We start from the raw sequence: 21763 nt of genomic DNA, 5'->3' as shown, positions 1-21763 counted from the left end.
CTGTGCTGTCGTGCTGCTCGGGACCATCTCTCGTTCTTTAAAGCGTCAAATGTGTAAATAAATAACACTGTTCACTTTCATCTCCAGAAATGTCTCTGCTTCTTAGAATTTCTTCCTGAGAACAGGCTGAAAAGCTGTATTTTTTTTTTTTTTAAGACTTATTTATTTGAGAAGGAGCATGCAAGCCAGTGCAAGGAGGGAGAGGGGCCAAAGGAGAGAGAGAAAGAATCCTCAAGCAGACACCTCACTAAGCACAGAGCTCGATGCAGGGCTCGATCCCATGACCCTGAGATTATGACATGAGCTGAAACCAAGAGTCGGTCACTTAACTGACTGAGCCATCCAGGCACCCCCCCGGAAAAGCCATTTTTAAGCACCATTGGCATATTACTCGCCCTAAGCTGGGGGTAGTGTGAGATAAGCAGTCCCCAGCCCGGGAGACAGGAACACAAGAGTGGGGAGTTGATGCCGCCTGAGTCATGGACCTCTAGGTTGAAGACACAAGAGCAAGGTCAAGATAGGGAAGCTGAGTGCCTATCCAGCTTTTCATTCGTCCAAGCCACAAACTTCTTGGGCAATGAGAGGCCACTGCAGTGAAGTAAATAAAGCCCTTTTTATCTCGAGAGGAAGGAGACAAGTGTCAGATAGTGACAGGGCAGCATGATGAGTTCCATGATACAGGACCCCATGAGCGTCTGGGAACACAGGAGACATTGTCCCTGACTTCCTGAGGCAGTGGGGCACAGGGAGGGGAATGGATGAAGTAGGGACATCAGGGAGGGGCCACAAGTTGTACCCAAATGTAGTTCTTGTTTGTTCTGTCTCGAATGTACTCTCTTAGCATCAACTAGTTTAAAACTCTCGGTTTTGTAGAAACGGGCTTATGATTGCTGGTTATACAAAATAAACCTACAATTCTTCAAGTAGCAAAACTCAGGGGGGGGCAGTTCATTTGAAATATTTGCTGTAAAATGTCATTTTTCTCCTGGTATTCTGGAGGCGAAGTAGTGTTTTACTTGGTTCTAAGTGTGAGTTCCTAGAACCGCAGCTGTGTTCTCTCTTGTCATCTCTTAACCCCTCACCGTGCTGACTTCCTCACTGTTTCCGGAACACTCCAAGCCCATTCTCCCTGGAGAGCCCCTGCTTTATTGCTCCATTTGCTGCTGGGAACTAAAACATGCATCCTCCTAGATCCCCATCTCGCCCTGTCCCCCCACAGGCTCCATGTTCTGCCAAAGTGTCCCTTCATCACACGGGCTCCGCTGAGCACACTGTAGGAAATTTCAGCCTCCCGCACGTGGTACTTTCCACTGCATGACCTCAGCTGTGTTTTTCAAAGTGCTGATCATCACCCGAGATAGGTTATTGTGTCTTTATAGTCTGACCCGCATCTTTAGCACATAAGCTCCGTGAAGACAGGAGTCCGATGCATTCACCGCTGTGCCCAGTGCCTCCAGGAGTAGCCGGCACATAGTAGGTCTCAATAAATAGATATCTGTTTACAGATCTGTTACAGATCCCAAAAGGAACGGTTAGACTAACCACCATTCTTCCGATTGTTTCTTTATCCATCCTAGAACGACAACAGATTTGTGTGTGGTCACCATTTGTAACTCAGCATTTCTCTGTAGCCAAACTTTAGAGGCCACTCCTGCTGTCAGTACTCCACAGAACCCTCTTTTGCTGTCCCTAAGATGCCCCAGTTGACTGTGGGGTGACGTAGTTCCAGCATAGTTTTCCGTGTTTGAACGCTTTTCCCTGGCAGGTGCCAAGAGAGCTGGCAACATGAGTGTAACCCGTCTGGGGTGGCCAGATCGCCCACTCTCAAAGGACTCCCCCCCCCCCCCACCATTTTCCTGATTTTAAACCAGGCATCCGGGCTTGCCCTTTTCCCCCTCCCTCCCTCCCTTCCCTCATACCTTTCAGTGGAATAACAGCAACTAATCATCGACCAGTCCCCCTGGAGACCCGTGTTAGAGTCTCATCTCCCAAGAACCTGCTTATCAGAGCCAGAGATCATCCACATAGAAACTTCAGGAGAAAAACTTTGCCGCGATGTATACGAGTCCAGCATACCGTTCTTAATTGAGAGAACGTGATGTGTTCTTGCTTCTCTTTGGCTGCTTGGCCCTCAATTTAAACCGGAGAGAAAAGGAAAGGCATTGTTTCCAACAGGCACTGGTTAGGAGAGGGGTCGGGAGAGAGCTACTTCTCTCTTATTGATTTTGCGAAATTGTTTAAGGAATGATTCAGCATTTTGGGCTATAAAAATAACAGCTCCGAGTAGCTTTTCAATTAGGTGAGTGTACTTTCGCTGAAAGGTTCTGTTGTTCTTGAAATGCACTTTCCTTCTATTCTTTCCAAGCCCCTTTAATCAGTAGTGATGTGACAGGAGGTATGGGCAACCTTCCTGACACCCCCTGCTTCTTCCCCTGCCTCTCTCTTTTGTGTGGCTGAGTTGCCAGCAAAACTGATTGGCAAAATTGTTCCTTAATTGGGGAGAAAGATAGTTCTATGAAGACAGACGCTATCCAGAGCATAACAAATTGAACTACCAGAATGTACCTTTTACCCCAGTTAGGTTTTGTTTCAAACTAGAATCTATCCCAAGCAACCACAGATTGGGTTTGAATCTGGCATTTATCTTTAATTTTTTTTTTTTGTATTATTATTTAGAGTATGGTAATGAGAATTTTGTTTCATTATTGTGTCCATTGTCAGGTCAGTTTAAATTCCTTTTCAAATGCATACAGTAATGAGTTTTGTATACAAGCTGAATGCCCTAGGCTTTAACAAAATGGTTAATAGGTATTTAGTGGCCTAAAGAAAATGAAAACTCCCTTTGTTTCCCTGTGTGTGTGTGTGTGTGTAAGAAAGAGGATTATAATGTAGCATTATATTTCCCCTTGTTGAATATTGAATACAGTGGGTGATATGTATTTGCCCTACAATCAGAATGAACTTCAGTGGGCAGAGGGCTAGTAACAATATTCAGTTTGCTAATTTAAAAAAAAAAAATGAGTTCTACGCATCGGAAATACCACTGCCTTTGGAAGAACGGAGAGCTGATTGTGCCTGTTACTGTCTGTAGTTTTACAATTTACATGTGCCTATGGCTTTAGAGTGTTTGTGATGCTTTCTTAGGACTCCTCTCGGTAACTGTGGAAGGTGATGGATGAGTTCATTCACTTGATCGTGCGACTCATTTTACAACGTATACGTATATGAAATCATCACGTTGTGTGCCTTTTTACAAAATCCCACTGTACAACCTGAATACACACAATATGTATTCATGTCAGTTCTACCTCAATAAAACTGGGGTCGGTGGGGGGGGTGAAGGAATTATTTCATTTTTTCCTCACAATAACCACGTCTTTGGTAGTTTTATAGATGAAAGCACTAAATGAAAGCAAACACTGAATGTGGAGATTTCAGGTTTCAGGTTCCAGGCTAGGCTCTGGGGATTCATGGTCCCAGACAGCTAAGCTCTGTCCCCCCCTCCCCCGCGGGGGTGGGGGGAGGCGGGGCATGCACACCTGCAGGGTGTGCCTAAGGCTCAGCCATGGCCTCCCTTGGGCTCCTGGACAAATTACCTGGTATCTCTGCTTCCTCATCTATCAAAATGAGGCTTCCCCTACCCACTTTGTATTTGTTTCAGGATGAACTGAAATAAGGAGAAACACAACAGTCCTTCTGTGCATGTTAATTTTTCTTCATGTTTCCAGTCCAAGTCCACTGATTCTCTTTATTACGCTGCTTTGTATCACGGACACTACACCTGCAAACCTCTACCAGTGGTGCTGATGAGGGAGCAGGAGGCTGGCTGAGGACAAAGCAAAAGCTGGCGCCTTGCACCCCCTCTTCACCCTTTCATTCCTCAGGCACCCCTGACTGCCATAAAACAATAAATAGTTAACTTGCAGGGATTACAATCCTGCAGAACAGGAATCTCCCTTGCTCTACAGATGTCCTAGAGACCTAAACAGGGAGGTTACCTTATCAATAGCACAAATTTCCAGAGGCAAATAACTCTCGGTTCCTGAAGCCCTAATGTCTCCCTCCCACCATAAACTGGAGGAGACTGAGGTAGAAGGGAATGTAAATGACAGCAGGATCATAACACCCCACCAAGAATCTCCCAATTATCTTGATGTTAATGCCTGACCTAAAGACGACATTGATCAGGCCATAAGGGCAAGGCCTCGCCCCCCCCCCGCCCCCCCGCACCTTGTAGGCCCTTCTTAACATGTGAAAACTCTGTTGAAACCTCCCATCCCTTCACCACCTCCCCCCAACCCCCAACCGCAGGGTATATAACATGCCCACCTTCACAACCCGGGGCAGCCGCATCTCTGCCTGCCCACGGGCCCTGTCCCCGTGCTCTAATAAATCACCTTTTGCACCAACGACGTCTTAAGAATTCTTTCTTTAGTCGTTGGCTCCGAACCTCCTCACCCCACCGAACCTGACTTAGGTTCTGGGACTTCATCAGTGCCAGGCTTTGACACTAGTCGGGTGATCTTGATCAAGTCAGTAAACTTTGGTGCCTTGGTTTTCCCATTTGTAAAATGGGGATGAGTACTACTTCGTTGGGTTTTTGCTGAGGATTTATGAGTTCATGCGTAGGAATTACTTTGAACGGTTTCTGTCAGAGTAAGTGCTCAGTAAATACTAGGTGTTATGAACTATAATAGCCTTCCCCCTTTAAATTACAAATCGCATTCCCGAATATTTTCATTGTGAATGCATCTATTAAACCATTTTTTAGTAAATTCTAAGGTCTTCGATCTGATTTTAAACCTGAGTCTTTGGACTTATAAATCAGGGAGTTGGCAATTTGGTTTCTGATTCCTTGGCATTGACTGATCAACATTTGGTTCATTGGTGAGCATTTAAGAACCACCAGTGAGAGCGTAAGAAATTAGCAATCCTTCATACTGTCAGGAAGCATTGAGATTGAGCTGTCAGAGGCCGAGGGTGAATGCTTCATTGGATTGAGCCACTGAACCAGTTGGATTCTTTGTCTTCCATGGCATTCTTGGAAAGAGTCCATTTAACTAGGAAGTAAAGACTTTGGTCAGTTCATTTAATAGGAACAAACTTAGAAAAATCCTGGGTTAACCACTTAGGCATTGGAAATAGGAGAACAGGAGTTATTGATCTAATGCCTTTAAAAAGAAATAGGAAAATACTAAGGCAGAAAATAATACATAATCTTGACTTTAATATATAGCCTAAACCTACCTTTTAAAAAAGCATTAGAAATTTTTTTCCTCCTCCTCCTCCTCCTCCTCCTCCTCCTCCTTCTTCTCCTTCTTCTCCTTCTTCTCCTTCTCCCTCTCCTTCTCCTTCTAAGTTTATCAAAATGACCCTATATTTTGGTGGTTGGTGGGTAGTGAGAGGAGAAAACTGAGCATTTGGAATTGAGGTCGGTGACAGATTCTAAAGTTGCATGAACGTGCTTTATTCTTTTTGAAGATTATCTTCTTTTTTTTTTTAAACAAACCTTGTCTGACTGACTATAACCTTTAGATAATTGGTAAACTGGAACAGTGAAACTGACATTAAAATCTAATGAAAAGGAATGGTAGGAGGGAGCATTATTCTAGCAAAGGACTGGCCAGCCATTATCCGCCCTTGGTTGTGCTGGGAATGGGAATGACTTCTGGCAATGGGCAACATTGGCAGTAGTAGTATTAAGACATTTCATGTCTATTTCTGTTAGTAACAGTACGGTAATAAATCATCTCTAGGCCATGAAGTAATGGACCCATTTCTAGGAGCCGCAAGTCTTCAAACTATAAGTGCTCGTCCATCCAGCCATGGTGTGATTTACCTTCTCTTCACTGGCATTGTGCACACTCGTCCTTGCTCCTAAGCCTTCACCCTGGTTCCTGCAGGTCTCTCTGTCTGAAATGCCTCTTTCACTCTCAATAATTTTATCATCTTTAGGAGCTAGCCTAAGACCCGATCCCATTCTGAGCGTTTCCTCCCCCTTTCTCCCTGGTTTGCGTTCAGGCCAATTCCAGAGCTATGAAGCGTGGAAGTAGAGATCCCATCCAGGTCAAGGTGGGCATGGCCTCTGTTCTAAAGGACCTTACACAGCAGGAGGATGCAGGCAAGGTCATTTCTTTCCAGCAGCACAGTCGGTGCTAAGACAGGGGTACCCGATACCCTGGGAGCTCCGATGGGGCACCTGGCCCAGATCTTGCCCGCTTGTCCTCATAGATCCCACCTCACCCAGAACATCAAGAGTAGCCATAATAGCATCTAGGGACATTGGCATTTAATTTTCTGCTCCCTTGAATTCTTCTTACCTTTTATCTATCTAGCTGGATGGTAACTCTCTTGAGGGAAATGGCCTTTATTTTCATGGCCTTTATTTTCTTTTATATGCTTTTATTTTAATTTTTTAAGATTTTACTTATTTATTTATTTGACACAGAGAGAGAGAGAGAGGCAGGCAAGAAAGAGGGGGAAGCAGACTCCCCACTGAGCAGGGAGCCCAATGCAATACTCAATCCCAGGACCCCGAGACCATGACCTGAGCCCAAGGCAGATGATCCATTGACTGAGCCAACCATGTGCCCCTCAGCTGCTTTTTCAACTCTGTAGGGTGTTACTCACCACTCAGTTGATGGAAGAGACTCAGGAAACGCTTGATGATTGGCTTAGAACCTCTTTCCTTCCCTCCTCCTCTTTTGGCTTTGCATAGGAATGGGTTCCCTTATCCTCCTACCCGCACCTGCCTTCTGCGATTGGAAAATGGTTGGCCTCCACCCCTTGTTCGCTTATGGGTAGTGAACTCCAGCTGGGCACAGTCACTGCCCCCCTTGATTCCTGGGGAGGAGATGGTCGTTCTGCCGCCACACTCTTGGTTCCTCAGCGCCCATCCCTTTAATCCTACCTAGGGCCCTCCAGGCACAGGTCTGCCATACTCCCTGAAATGGTTTCCTCTTTCTGGGATGCTGTTCCTAATGAGGGCGGAGTATAATTTAGAGGCTTAATTTTAGAAAACTATATGAAGCAGCAGACCCATAAAGTGTTATGATTCACAACCACTTGTTTTGTTCTCATAATGCAACCTAAACTAAAAAGCCATTTATCAAAGCTATAAAAGCTGTTCATGGCTGTCTTTAGTATATCGTGCAGAGTATAATTCAGCCCACAGAGCGGCAAAAGATGGATTCATGGGGCCATTTGCCTTGGTGTGCGTTAAAGGGCAGTAATTTCTGAGCTCTATGGAAGACCTTATTTTACTATAAGCCCGGCTTCGTTCTTACCCCCAGTTAGTTTTACTTGCCATTTTAGCATCAGTGTATCCTCACGTTTACACCCTTCTTTCCCCTGTAAATCACTGCCAAGCCCCTGGCCGTCCCCTCTAGTCTCTGCTATGTTTGCCCGTGGAGAAGATTGGCGTATGAAGATGCGTCGTCTAGAAACCCAAAATGCAGCCTCCATGGAGTGTCACCTTGGTCATTTGTCAACTGTAACAATCCTTAGGGAAACCCTTGGTCTTCCCCTCGCAACTCCCTAGAGCGCAAATAACCAACATTTTCCGAGAAATGAATGAGAGAACAAAGCCCATGGGCATTCTAGGCTGTGTTTTTTTCCAGAGTTATAATAAGAACTCAGTGGTGAATGTTAACCCAGATTGCTAACAATAGTACCTTCAATAAGACTCAAGACTCCTCTCGCGTTGTGATTTGTGCTTGAACACTGAGGTTAGGTGCCGGGTCTGACCTTGTGTGTTTCTTCCTGGTCCTGTATCTAGGTCATCACACACGAGAGAAGTGCATATCAAATAAGCACCTGGAAGTTCAGGGCTCATGCCATCCAGTACAACACCCTGGCTTTGAACCCTGGCTTCAGCACCAGTCAGCGGGGCTCCTTTGGCTGGTCACCTAATCTCTTGGTGTCCTCCTGGGTAAAGTGAGGTTAATCACTGAACCTTTCCCATTCGAATACCGTGAGGGTAGCATGAGCTGATAAAATATCCCTAGTATTTGGCATACAGTAATCAGCAAGAGTTATTTATCAATTCTTATTTTCATTAAGAGCCTACCAAAAAATAATAATTAAGAGAAGAACTAGAAAGAACTTACTGAACCCAGATAAACTAAGCAGTTTCGACAAAACTCCCAGATGATGATTTATGTATCTTTGATACACGTTGTACTTTGGGAAGCCCGTTTCAAATGTGTGGGAAATAGAAGGACACCTGAAAAACGAACCAGTTATTTAACTCTATGATTAAATGTCAATGACACGGTGTGTGTGTGTTTTTTTTTCTCTTCAGTTAGCTGTTAAATACGGTATTACAACTTTTAACTTACCTTTTACATATCAGTTGTTTAGCTGAAAAGCAAATTCTTTTTTGTATTAGGAAGCAAGCTTTTTTTCATTGAAAACTGCTGTAGTTACAGGCAGCTCATGTATCTCCACTCAAGGTATACCTTGTACTGCATATTTCCCCTGGATCTGAAGATCCATCTTTTTTTTAGCAGACTCATTTCAAACTCTCCTAGCACTAAATAACTTCCTTGAAGAACAACTTCCATTATTTGGCAGATGAAACTGGCAGTGGCCATTCAGTATCTTAAGCTGGATTACAGTGATTTTCGAAAGCTCACCAACTTTGAAGTAAGTTTATGCATAATTTATAATAGAAAATTGGGAAAAAAATTGAGAATTGTTTTGAAAATATCTTTGTCCCCCTTTAAAAAATAAACCATTTCCTTCTAAGAGGCAAAAATAACATTTATCTTGGTATTCCCTTTAAGCTGAAATCTCAAGGGGAATAATTCCCTAGAGCCCAACTCTTGATGTTGGCTAAATTAATACTCCCACTATTTATTATGTATTTCTGCTGGGAGTTCTTAGCCCTTCCCTATACTTGAAAAGAGCCTGGCTCCTATACCCCCTGAGAGATTTGGTAGGTCTCTTCGGAATGGCTTGGCCTAATTATGGTCAGGGGACTTTACAACCCATGGCTTTACGAAGGCTCAGGCAAAAAGACACAGCCTGGTTCTTTCTTAGCTCTTGTACTAATGAGAGAAATAGACTCTGCTTTGTACTTGGGTGGGTTTCCCAATCTCCTGGTAGCCCAATCCATTTATAGCTAACGTTAGGTCAAGGCCAGAGAGGCCATGGCCCTCACGGTTGTCATTAGCGAGCTCTTATTTCTATTCCATCAAGAAGCTGAAATTGACAAACTGTCTGAGGAGATGTGCGGCTCTTTGCTGTTGGTTTCTGCGCAGGACGCATTAAGGATAAGTTACTTGTCATGGTGGAATGCCTCATCATTAATCACCGAGAGACCACATTCCTAGGTAAATCAGTAAACTTGTTGCGAAAGCCACATCTTGATAGGAAATGTACCTTTTTGACGTCCCCTTATCTGCCAGCCTGGCCAGCAGTGTTGCCGCATGCCCGAGCCAGCCGTACGCGGTAGGTCTGGGAAGATCTGAGCCCTAGCTGTTACATGAGGTCTGCTTTGATTTGTATACAATATGAATAACTGTCTGTGTATTAGGCCTGCTATAATTTTTTCATCTTCTGTGCCTACAGGGTCTATATTACCTTATCGGAGTAAAGTTCATTCTGTAGGACTGATAATTAATCCCCTGTTCTTTTTCTTTCCCTGCTTTCTTATCTGGCGGCCATGTTATATATAAATTTCAGCATTTTTCATCACTATGCCAAATAAAGCAATTGGGAGATGCAAGCAATAAAAGGCTTATTTTTATAACCCCTCTAGAAAGGAAACTGCACAGACTCCATTTTAGTGAAAAAAAGCCATTCCATTATGTGGCCACATTTACATCTACTCCCCATACCAAATGTTGGAGGAACGATCAGCTGGCTACAACTGAGGAGTCTCTGGTCTTCGGATGGCACCCAGGAAAGGTGGTCTGTTGGTTTGAGAGATCCCCACTACTGGTGCCTTCCCTGCATACTCTACCCTGTCTGCGCTATTTGTCACTTTATAACTTTTAAAACACACAACTAAAACAGTCTGGGGGGCGCCTGGGTGGCTCAGTGGTTAAGCCGCTGCCTTCGGCTCAGGTCATGATCTCAGGGTCCTGGGATCGAGTCCCGCATCGGGCTCTCTGCTCAGCAGGGAGCCTGCTTCCTCCTCTCTCTCTCTCTCTCTGCCTGCCTCTCTGCCTACTTGTGATTTCTCTCTGTCAAATAAATAAATAAAATCTAAAAAAAAAAATAAAAAAATAAAACAGTCTGGGTTGTGTGTCTGAGGGAGGGTGTCATTATTAACTCCAGATTCACATCCTTAACTGAATAGCAAATGTCTTACTAATGGAGGCTTGTGTTTAACTGGATTAAATCCGGTGGCCTGATGGTAGCCTGCGGTGTGGCCGAGCCTGCTGTCCTCTTAGGAGAAGGGGCTTAGTTTTGTATCGCTTGCCGTGATGCAAGTCACATACTCGTCCTAAGGTACTGATTCGCCATAATTTCATTTGGAGAAGGGGAAGGTTACAGCATGATGAGCTGGGCGGGGGCTAAATGTTTCAGATGTAGGAAGGAATATTGTTCTAATTAAACTGAATCTGGTGCCCATGGCGAAATATGTGCTTGATATATTCGGATGTGTGTGAAAAATTACATATATTTTCATAATTTTGTTCCCCCCCACACCCATTCTTGCCAAAGGAGCTTTTGTTTGGAATATTGTTTACCACAGAGGAATTACTTCATTTCTGATACTAGACAGAACAATACAATCTGGAGGGTCATAATGTTTACCCTGGCCCTTAAATATTTCTCTTCTTCGAAAGAATAAGGAAGAGTTCAGTCTTCTCTTAAAGGTTGGAAAACAAAGGAGCAAAATTCTTCCTGCATTATCTAATACAGAATCCCCAGTACAAATCCCTGGGCTCTTAACTGTTTTTCATTTAGAAAGGAAAAGCAATTTTAGCATAAAGTAGATCTCAAATATTCAGGGAAGAAAGTCAAGGCCAGGCACAGGAATTTTCCTTTTTTAGCCTGACACTTTTCTGTTGGGTGGTCTCTGTGAAAGACTTGAGGGATTAAAAATGTTAAATTTGTCTGATTTCAGTTGATAGCCCATTGGTAGGCACTGACCGTACCCAAACTCCATTTTTTGCAACCTTGGAACATCTATTTAAAGATACCGTAATTAGAAACAAGTGCTAATGCATCAAATTTTCTGATTTGTGGGTTGTTAAGAGTCTGACCACAAAGGACCTAGTGGGAGATGGGTTTGGAAGGAGTGACATTCTTAGAGACTGCCTTGCCCAGTCCTGGGAATTTGCCTACTTTCCACTGATCTCAGAGGGTCTGATTCAGCTGTGATCTTGATTCAGATGATTCCATATCTGCATCCCTCTTTACCCTTGAGCTCATGCTGAAAATGTGGAGCTCCCCGTCCCTCAGCTGCTTGAGTGCATCTCCTGCTCTTCCCTGCCCATGTCCGCCAGCCTTCTCATCTTCATGGATGAGTCCTAGCTGTCCAGGTTTGCTCTTGGCCTTGCCCTTCGTTCCTTCCTCCCTTCCTCCACACCACCATTCAGAGATGGTCCAGGTGGTACAAACTGCTTCTCCCTTGTATTCTAGGATCTGATCTTTCCTACTTACGACTGCTGTTCCTCCAGGTTCTGGCCAGCATCGCTCGCTTGGCAGGGCTCCAGTAAGCCCTTAGCTGGTCCCTTCACTTGTGTGGGCCCCTTACCTCCCACTCTCATTACACACACATGCACACACACACACACACCCTTTAATTCATCTTACAAACCCCTGTAGATTTCTTCTTCTGGGATTATAGTGTGTTGCATGATACTTCTTTACTCCATTCCCTCCACACTCAGACACCATTAGCCACCTTCATCTTTTTAGCATGGGTGAAATACAGACTAATAGAGAAATATTAATACTAAAATCTGTATTTCTTTCCCTGACTTTCAGAACCCTCCACAGTCATCTCCAAGTAAGGCCCTCCTTCTCCCACCTTAACCCCTACTCTTTTCTAAAACATGCATAGGATCTTTATCAAAATCTGCCCTGTATCCTAGTTATATGAAGATCTGTCTTATCTACCCTACTAAATCCTGAGTTGTTGAAGGACTGGTTCTTTTTCTTTAATTGGCTTATATCTCCCACATATATTATCATAAACTGTGATCAGTCATAAACATAGCTAATGTTTACTAAGCATTTACTATGTGCTTGTTACTATTCAAAGTGCTCTACATATATTTCCTCATTTTAACTCATGAAGCAGATAGTATTTTTGTTTATAACTGTGCACCTGGAACTCAAGAAGCAGAACATTTTACCCCTACACAACAATCAGGCGAGGCTTCATGGTGATCCACAGATCATGGTGAAGCAGGGGTTTATTGTGCAGACCAGCAGCCATGAGATGCGGTGAGCACACGGGGGAGAGGGCGAGAATTGCAGGCTAGGTAGAGAGAGGGACATGAGCCCCGTCAGTGTGGTATCAGGGAGGAGAGAACTGACAAAGGGAAGGAATATTGTCTGTTGGGCAACAAGTGGAAAAGGGGCTCCATGGAGCTTAGTACCCCCAGCCCTCACTCAGGGGCTTTTTTCTCTTCTCCCTTTTATTTGTCTATCCTGTCTCTACTGCCAGACCACAAGGTCTTTGAGGAAGGGGAATGTAGGTTATTCTTTTCTCTACTTTCAACATTTTGTCAGTAGTAAATGTATAATCAGTGTCATTTGACTATGGAGGAAAAAATTAAATTCCATTACTAGAAGCCTTCTCCCTGTGACCCAGGCATGGGGATAGTGTGTAAAACTTACGTGGAGCGGGGAACTTTATGAAGTGTAAAGAAGGGCCTGTGAGTCTCCCTTCCTTACCAATGTGACCCTGTGTAATTGTATTGCTTTAATTAATGTCTGTCATCAGAAGGGATGCAGTGGGGTGATTATAACTGGCCTCCCTACTAGTTAAGTTCTGCTTTGAGCTTGACATTCAGTGGAATGGTCCCCGTGATCTCAGTGGACCATGGGACTGTTGTTGTCGTCATGCTAATGACAGTGTTCTGCACGTTCTGTGTTAACTAAATTAAAGACGAGAACCTACCTGAGTCTTTAGTATGCATTTCAGGGAGCTTGTGAGCCCCCTGGATTTTCTCAGGCTACCCTTTCATCCAGTCCCTGTGACAACGTTAGAGCTTGGTGGCTGATGGGAGCTTTCAGGGCGCCGAGGCTGACTCACAATACTAAGAGGTAAAACAAAAACGTGTCATAGCAGAAGATATTTCTGTGGCCGGCTTTGTGGTAGGCACGGTGTTGCCGGTCAGCGATAAGTTCTTGTCTACTCAGCCTGACTCTTGGCTACCACTGTGAGATGCTCCCGTGCTGACAAGCCTCCCCCATTCTGTACTTTGCCCTCAGGCTCGCAATTTACTGGATGCAATCTTGTTGAGAAAATGTGGTCTTTATTAGTGTTCGGCACAGATCGACTTTTCTTTGTCCGCTGCTGCAGAGCTAGTAGGATGCTTAGTGCAGGGAAGGAGCAGGGGCCAGATGACAGTCTGAGGACAGGAGAACGGGAGACCCAGAATGCTGGTGGAGGATACAGATGAGTTGAGCATACAGGGTGGAAAGAGCTCATTTGCACCCACGGAAGCTTTTTGCAGCCTTCCGATCAATGACTAATTATCAAAGAAATACAGTTGTCAATACAAATGGAGTAAGTTTGGAGAGGTGTGAGCAATAAAGAAATTTACATGTAAAAGACAGTTCTTGCCCTCCAGATGTTTATGGTGGAACGAGATCACAGAATGAACCCATATGTCGGTGCCCTCCAAATCACCGTGGACATGTATGACTTTGTGTATAAGATTTTATTTTTCACCGTGAGGATGTATGTGCATATCCTCGTGTCTGTTTCTCTGTCGGTCTCTACCTAGCTTTGTTGACTTGGCTCTGTTTCACTGGCCTGAGTGTATCCCACAGGGATATCCGTGAGTGGCATGCTATCACTGTTTCTCCTCCCCTCATATGCTGTCTCTAACAGATGCCTCCACGGGTGACTTTTTTCCCTCCTAATCCTGATGGTGCCTATTGTTTTAAACAGTTCCGCAATTTATAGGTGCTACTGAGTAGTTTTTTGAGCACAAATACAAATGCTTTGTGTGTAGAATTAAATGCCAGAGAGTCTGTTAAAAATATAAATCTGAGTCATTTAAAATAGGCATTCTATAAAGAACTGCAGAAATGCGAAATTAATAAATACTAGCATAAGCATTAAATATTCACTGCCTGCTACTTCTGAAATGGTACAACAGCATCATTTTTTAATGATGGGTAATGATAAAACACATCAATTTTAAATAACCTGTTTCCTCCTTCCCTCCTTTGGAAGCTATGAGTTGGCAAGCTTGAAATTAAATACAAGTAATGGTCCTAACTAGGCTTCTGCGAACCTGAGTCATGGAATTGGATACTCCTCTGTGTTTTCTGGATGTTCTGTGGCTATTTGAAAAGACTAGTAAATTGAAAATTGGTGATAATGGGCTCAGCTTGAATGTAAAGAAAAAATACATCTGTTTGTAGAAAACAAGAAATGTGGAACCTCAAGTAGCAAATGCGCCATTATCTTTGAATGCATTCTTATTTGTCTCCTTATTAAGGCTCCCGAGTCCTCTTAGAAAGTTAAAATGAACCTTTAACTAAAATACGTTTCTACTCCTCCCTCTCCATCCCTCTCTAAAATCTCTTTAAAAACACCTTTATTTTCAGTTATGCTTCACTTGTTATTAAATAAGTGACTTGCAGAATACAAGAGTAGGATTAAGGAGCAAACATTTATGATATCTTGAACCCATATGTCTCTTTGCTTTCAAAGAACCACGTATACCTTTTTTGTCAGTCCTATATACCATAGAAATCTAATTGACAGAGATTTCTCTCTCTCCCTCTCTCTTCTAGATGGGAAACACTAAAGCATCCGTTTCCTAAAGTCATGTTGTAAAGCAATTCAAGAGCTTATAAATCCCAGGATGGGAAGCATGGGATGTTGTGAGATCCAAAAGGGGTCCTGAGCCTCCCTGGGGGGTGGAGGGGGGCGGGGAGAGATGATGGAGTCAGGTCTCCCCTCATGACGGATATGGCATCTGAGCAGAAATCTGCAAAATGACTTGGAATTAACCAGGCAGCGAAGGCTGAGAAGGAAGTGGGGGAGAGAGGAGGTTGCTTTCGAGGCCCACAGGCTTAGTCGTATCCTCAAAACCATGGGGAAGCTAAAGGGGCAGCATGGCACTGTGGGGGTGGGGGGTGCTGGTTCTGGGCGATGATGCAGTGTGGGAAAGGGGCATTGTGGACTGAAGGGACCCAGGTTTTCCCAAGTGTTTTCCTGATCGTGTTTGATCCTCTGGAGCTAGTTTAGAGAATTGTGGGTGGTGGTCATTTAGAATTATTGAAATGTGACCTTGACCAAAGGGGGGGAAAAAATACCTCTGTTCACTCTGCTGCAAAGGACCACAGGGTTGTGGGGGTGGAGGTGGTGGGGGAAAGAGGATGGCCGAGGAACAGGGCACATGTGAAGAGCCAGGATCGGAACAGAAGCCCAGTACGGGAAGGAGACACGAGGTCTACTCTCCCGCTGTGCTTGTTGGGTCCCAGGGAAGCTACCCACCCAACAAATACTGTTCTGCATAGATGGCTGACTCATCTAGCCTATGAGGAAAGGTGTAATAGCATCTGAGGACCACACAAACCAGAGTCCCTTCCTATGGATCTACTTTGCTTTATTACACGTTCAAGAGGCAGCCACTATTCCTTCCAGCTTCTATTGCTCTCGTCATTGTATGTCGTCCCCCTACACACACCCCCAGTTTCTAGGCCCCGAGCTACAAAGGACCGGTGGGGCTCTACCAGGAACACTGCCAATGGCATTATTACCCTGGACCGTTGTCAAGATTTTATATTAACAAGTGGTGTGGAACCGAAATGGGGACAGGGGAAGAAGTAGACTTTTGAAAGCCCAGCCATTTTGTTTTTCAAGGGACAAATCTCCCTGGGCGATAAGTACCAGATTGATGGGGAGAGTGAAATGGCACTCGGAAAAAAGAACTGTTAACACAGTGTGCTAGCAGAGCCTGGTGTTCGTGCTTAAGCACCTGTGCCATTCCACGATTCAGAGCGAGAAATATGAAACAAGCCCCTGTTGTCTAAAGGGGACCTCGCAGCAATAGTCCCTGGGTTTCCATTTGAGCAGAACTCCATTAAGAGATTACTAACTAAGAAGCACGAGGTGTGTGGTTGGATAAGCAATTGAAATCAGACCCTAAAGCTCATCTAGACGAATTCACACGTTCCTCTACCTGCACAACTTGGCTGGAATTACACCTTATGTCAACGTTTAGAAGCACGGGGAGTTGGGGGTGTGATTTTCACAGAGGAAAATAGACCCCGAAACCCCACTGAAATGCACTGTGGTAGGGAGACTTTTCTGGAGAGAACAGAATTTCTGTGACATGGACAGGGATGGGGATGGCCACCTCAGGACGTCCGTGTCTTACCATGACACGTCTCTGTCGTATTTCCTAAGATGGCATTGAATTTGTCACTAGCTATAGTCATCTCATTCTTTCTGCAGGCGATGTTTTGATAAATGTTGATGAGTTTATAACTGTAAAACCAAATGACATTTATAGTGTGATACATGCTTTACCCATTGCATAATTATATCTAATGGCTTTGCATGTAGAAAGCATTTACCATTTACTTTTGTGTAAAATGACAATCTAAACCCCCAGGCCTAAATTTATTTTTTTTTTTTTACACAAAGATAAAGACTTAATTAAAAACTAAACACAATTTATTTTTGTATCTGGCATTTAAGGTACCTAGTTCTTTGTTTAAATATGTGATAAAAATCATGATGCTTCTAGTAACAAAGATCAGTGGGTTTCATTTTTCCCTCTGTCTTTGAAACATGGGTGAACTCATTTAATTATCAAGCTGATATCTGGTATGACTTCTTGTTTCTCGTTTCTAGTTAAAAGAGCTATTTTGAAATTTAGCACAGAATTGAATAATGTGTTCAGTTAATGAGGAACATTTAAGAGACATTTCTAAATTTAATGTGATAGCAAAATGATAAAACCACAGTGGTGTAGACATACTTTATTTGAACAGCCGTGATGCTTCAAGCTTATTGGTTGTGGTCAAGCAAAGTTTTATTTGGGTGGGTTTGGTTTGTTTTGGTTCTACATACTTTTTTTTTTTTTTTTTTTTTTTTTTTTTTAATTCTGACATCTAGCAAAGAACTAGCCATTTAAGAATCTTAGGGTGCTCCTGGTCACAAAAATGGTGACTTACTGAGCAAAACAGTTTCATTCTTTAGTCCTCAGGTCAGAAATACAGCTTTTAGTATCCCGTAGGATATCTACTATTTTCATGAGTAGACAACTGAGTAGCTTTCTAGGAAACAGGCCTGCTGTGGAAGTGGTTTATCTTTCGAGCCCCGTAATGACCCTTCTGCCCTGACATGAAGGCCTCTGACCTGCTTACCCATGAACAGAAGTTAAAATTGTTCTCTTTGCATTTCCATTGTATATACTTTGTGATGTTGCTTTCTTTTCTTTCATGAGGAATTCCTAGCAAGCAGAATGTTCTTGATTTTGAGGCCCTATACTTCTGGGGAGTAATAACTGACTTATTTGTGAACAGCTTCACGACATCTGCCCCCCACACATTTCTAGTGATAAAGCTTCATGGAATGCTGGGGAGTTAAAAGATGTATTTCTTTCTCTCTTTCTTTCTTTCTTTCTTTCTTTCTTTTTTTGTCTCAATTCCTCATGATCTAGTGGTTGTATAAATTCTATTCAATTCTAAGGGATCTTTAAGTTCATTTGTGTTGTGTTTTTCTTGTATATTCCAACATGAGCACCATTTATTTATATGCACCTGGACAAATCTGAAACCCAAGTAAACTATTTGATAAGCAAAAAAAGAATTGGTTTATAGTGAGTGAGCTTAAAAAACTAATTGATTTCTGAGCGGATACAACAGTTGGAGAAATGTTGCAGCTGAATATAATCCTTTGGCTATGAGGCTTAATAGAAATGAGAAATGCATTGTGTACAATTAAAATGCAAGTGTGAGGCTCACGCTTGTGTCTCAGGTCAGGATTTTTAATAACGTATCTTTGAACTGCTTTCTTTTGCCTTTAACAAAATCACAGAGCAGTAGTCTTTGCAAGTTCCTTTAAAAAAAAAATCTATAATAGAAGAACTGATGTTAAAGCAACATTTAAGACCTTCCACAGAGGCGTCAGAATTTATTGAAAGAAGGAACAGAGTCATTTTCGGTGGAAGAGTGGTTGGGAAGAACTATTTTCATGCTTTTAGTCTGGGACAGGTGGCATAGATTAATGTTGAATACATACAAAATCTATTGAGACTAATTAAAGATGCATATCCACATGGAATCCCACATCTCAGTGGATCTTTGGCAGCCAATTCAACCAGCACATATAGTGTTTATACCAAGCATTTTTCAAATTTAGCCAAGAATGGAATTAGTGAAACTTCTGAAAACTGCCTCGAAAAATCCTCATCTCTTTGGAGATGGTGGAGTCTCTCTGAAGAGTCTCCATCTCCAAGAAGTGCTTCTTAGAATAGGAGAGATCATTCCCTGTGTTCACCTATAATGGACACTAATATGCAACAGCACAGAGTAAGGCATTGACTGTACTTAGCCCAAAATCTTACACGCAGGCAAACTTCAGTTTAATTACTTGGCTATACTAACGTAGCTTGGCCCTTTACTTCCTGGGAGGGCATCCATTTCCACCCTGATGCTTAGCCCAATAAAGATGAAGCTATACTATGGACCTGTCTCTGGTGTTTAATCCAGGAGAGTGAATTAACACATCAGTCCCTAAGCCTCTATCCCTCATCCAGGTTGGCTTAATACCCTTTGGTGACTTGATCGTTTCTCACAAATGCTAATGAACAGTTCACTTTGACACTGTAGACAAACACAGTCTGGTGGTTGTGTTCAGATGTTTTTCATACCTTGCTAATGAATAAACTCCCAGTGGTTCACAGGCAGCTGAAGTAAGCAGTGACTTGAGGTGTAGCCCCGAAATGATTTATTAACCATGCCTTAAACCAAGCAACTAGGCTTTTAGGGAAAATGGGAGTGTTTTGTCTTGTTTTGTTTTTAAATTCAAAGGTCAGAGTAGGAAGGAGTATGTTTTAAGTAAGTGAATTTAATAATATTAGCTAGTATTCCAGATTGAAGGCTTTTTTGTTGTTGCTTTTGATTTTTTTGGTGGTTTTGGGGGGGGTCTTTTTTTCTTTTCTTTCTTTCTTTTTTTTTTTTTTTTTTTTTTACTGGGAGTAGGGAAGGCTGAGAGCAGGGAAGTACATACAGCAGGCAAGAATGCCCTTTTTTCTCATTTGGTAAGGGGGGACATTTATGGACATTTGTCCATAAAGCTTTATTTTAAATACTGTATTGGAGCTTTGCTGGCCATCAGTTACCTTGTCTGTAATGGGCTTCAAAGAACCTACCCTTTTCCAGTCATCTTAGCTTGAAACCAATAAAGCAAATCCCATTGATAGAGTAAGATGTAGCAAGAATAAGAGGAAATGTTCTGGAAGGAAAGGGGAGGGAGGCCCAGAACTTATGGCTAATAGATTAATATTTATAGACATCAGCATTGGTCTCTTACCAACGTTTATAACTACAACAGTGGCAGATTGAGGGCTGAATCAACATTTTTCCCCCTCTGTAAAATAATAAATACAGAAAAGTAGCTCTCAGAACTGCCTTTATCATAGGGATAAATCAGGACAGTTTGTGTTGCAGGAGAGACTTAAAACTTATAAATATGTTGCCCTTTAGGCTACCATTCATCAAAGTGTCTGATATGAAATCTAGACTAAAGGCTTTTGTTACTATGTGTCTGCTTATTCTCTTTGAGAAGTATAAATTGGAAAGAACGCTGTCATTTTGGTCATGCCAGCCTGCTGTGCCACATAAATGCATGTCCCTTTTGGGGCGTATTTGAGGAGAAGGAAATAGTGGGAGTCGACAGCCTCACACTTTCACACAAATCCTCCCCGTTCCCTAAACCTGCCTCGCAGAAGGCATAATTTCCAGCAGGAAAAATACAGCACGTAACTGCTTGACAAATGACCTATCTGGGTTCCGTCAACTTTCTAAGATACTAGAGCAGAGAAGTTGTTCCCCAAAAGCCTCATAAAATTTGGGGGACCCAAATTTCCTTCTGAGGGGCTCCTATCCAAATGTGTCCCGATGGGCAGAACCAAAGGCACGGCCACTTTGCAGAGGGGAAGCACGCGGGGCTGTAACCCATCCTCTGTCACGTGACTTAATAGGTATTACCGTTTGCAGAATCTCACACCACTTTGCATTCCAAGTCTGAATTTCTTGGCTTCTGTGGTTTGGAGTCAGAGTTGAGGCTCCAGCTCTGCCCTCTACTCCCCTCGGTGCCTTTAGATGTTGGATCACATATGGTGTGTGGAACCGCCTGCCGTTCTGAGGCCCCCACAGAGTATGTACTAAGCAATTTTCCTTTTTTTTTTTTTTTTTTTTTTTTAATGTGCAGTACAGCTCCTAGTTTTCAAGAATAACTAATTGGGAGCATAAACCTCACTTTGCCCTTGAATGGTTTGCAATTTAGGAGACCTGAATAACAGAAATGGAGGGCCTACAAAGAAGGCATTGAAGCGTGCTTAAGTTTGATAATTTGCCCACTTGGCTTGGGGGAGCCGCTGGTGTGGGATCGCCCTGAAAAGGAACGGCAGGCACTCTCGGGCCAGGGCGTTGCTTCTGACAGTAGTTTGGGGGTGGATTGAGAGAACTGGGGAGCTCCCATGGACCCCTTGGGGGGAGCTCTCTAGCCTGCCATCGCACATTACATGGGAGCGGAGCGTGGGTTCCGGGGCTGGTCTGGACCTGCTTGGGCGCCGGCATGTCCAAAGCTCACAGCTGATGCACTTGTACCAAGTGGGTACGCCCACGTGGGGGAGAGGCCAGTCTAGAAGCCCTGTTAGACCCAAAGATCGCTCAAAGTGGGGAACCCAGAAATACCAGTCCCTCTGGGATGCCCGGCATTCCCCCCACCCCCTGCTCAGGGCAGCCATCCAGAACGAGGCACCGTGGTGATGTCAAGTCCTCCAGTGAGAAGGACCAGAAAGGGTCCGGCTCTGTGGTCTCCCTCACCCCATCGAGGTGCTGGCATTCTGACTTGCCAAGACAGATTCCGTGTAGTCTGTACAAGCCAGAATGGCCAACCTTATCACCGGGAACTGACTCTACAAAGGGGCTCAGGGCCGGGAGAGCATGGGTTTTCTCTTTATCAGATGCCTTTAAAGCCGCTTCATAGCACATCCTTGTGATTGCTAACACCATTATGAAGATTGACAGTTTCATCAAGAAAGCAAAGAAGAAAATCTGCAGACAATAAATGAAGGCAGTGCTGGGCCCTGCTCCGGTTACCCTCACTAGTGCTTCCAGACCGCTGAGCTGGAGGCTGGGAGTCCTTCCCTCTGCGCAGACCCATGGCTTCATTCATTCATTCATTCATTCATTTAAAAAACAATTATTTTTTAAACCAAGCATGGAGGCTCAAGTGCTTTGTGGCCCTTTGCCCAGCGCTTCTGGGTAACTATCGGATTCACCCAGGAGAGCACTCAAGCACGCTCCCTGAGAGTGACCCGTTGTGTTCTGACCGTCTGAGAATCCGCCTCCAGCAACTTCAGTACCTCCTGAG

General features: G+C 43.6%; 1 protein-coding gene and 1 long non-coding RNA gene across 10 annotated transcripts in view; one reads left to right on the top strand and one right to left on the bottom strand.

Annotated features, from left to right (window-relative positions):
- CADM1 (cell adhesion molecule 1) overlaps positions 1-21763 on the top strand; it is a 325193-nt gene that overhangs the window by 210449 nt on the left and 92981 nt on the right. The gene's annotated exons all lie outside the window — the stretch shown is intronic.
- On the bottom strand, positions 1124-2187 carry LOC131836259 (uncharacterized). Its single transcript, XR_009355566.1, has 2 exons — positions 1920-2187; positions 1124-1573 (listed from the first exon to the last, which is right to left on the bottom strand). It is a non-coding gene; the product is annotated as an uncharacterized LOC131836259 (long non-coding RNA).

Source organism: Mustela lutreola, chromosome 1 (genome assembly GCF_030435805.1).
Source record: "Mustela lutreola isolate mMusLut2 chromosome 1, mMusLut2.pri, whole genome shotgun sequence".
NCBI lineage: Eukaryota > Metazoa > Chordata > Mammalia > Carnivora > Mustelidae > Mustela > Mustela lutreola.
This window is presented reverse-complemented; position numbering and strand designations above follow the sequence as displayed.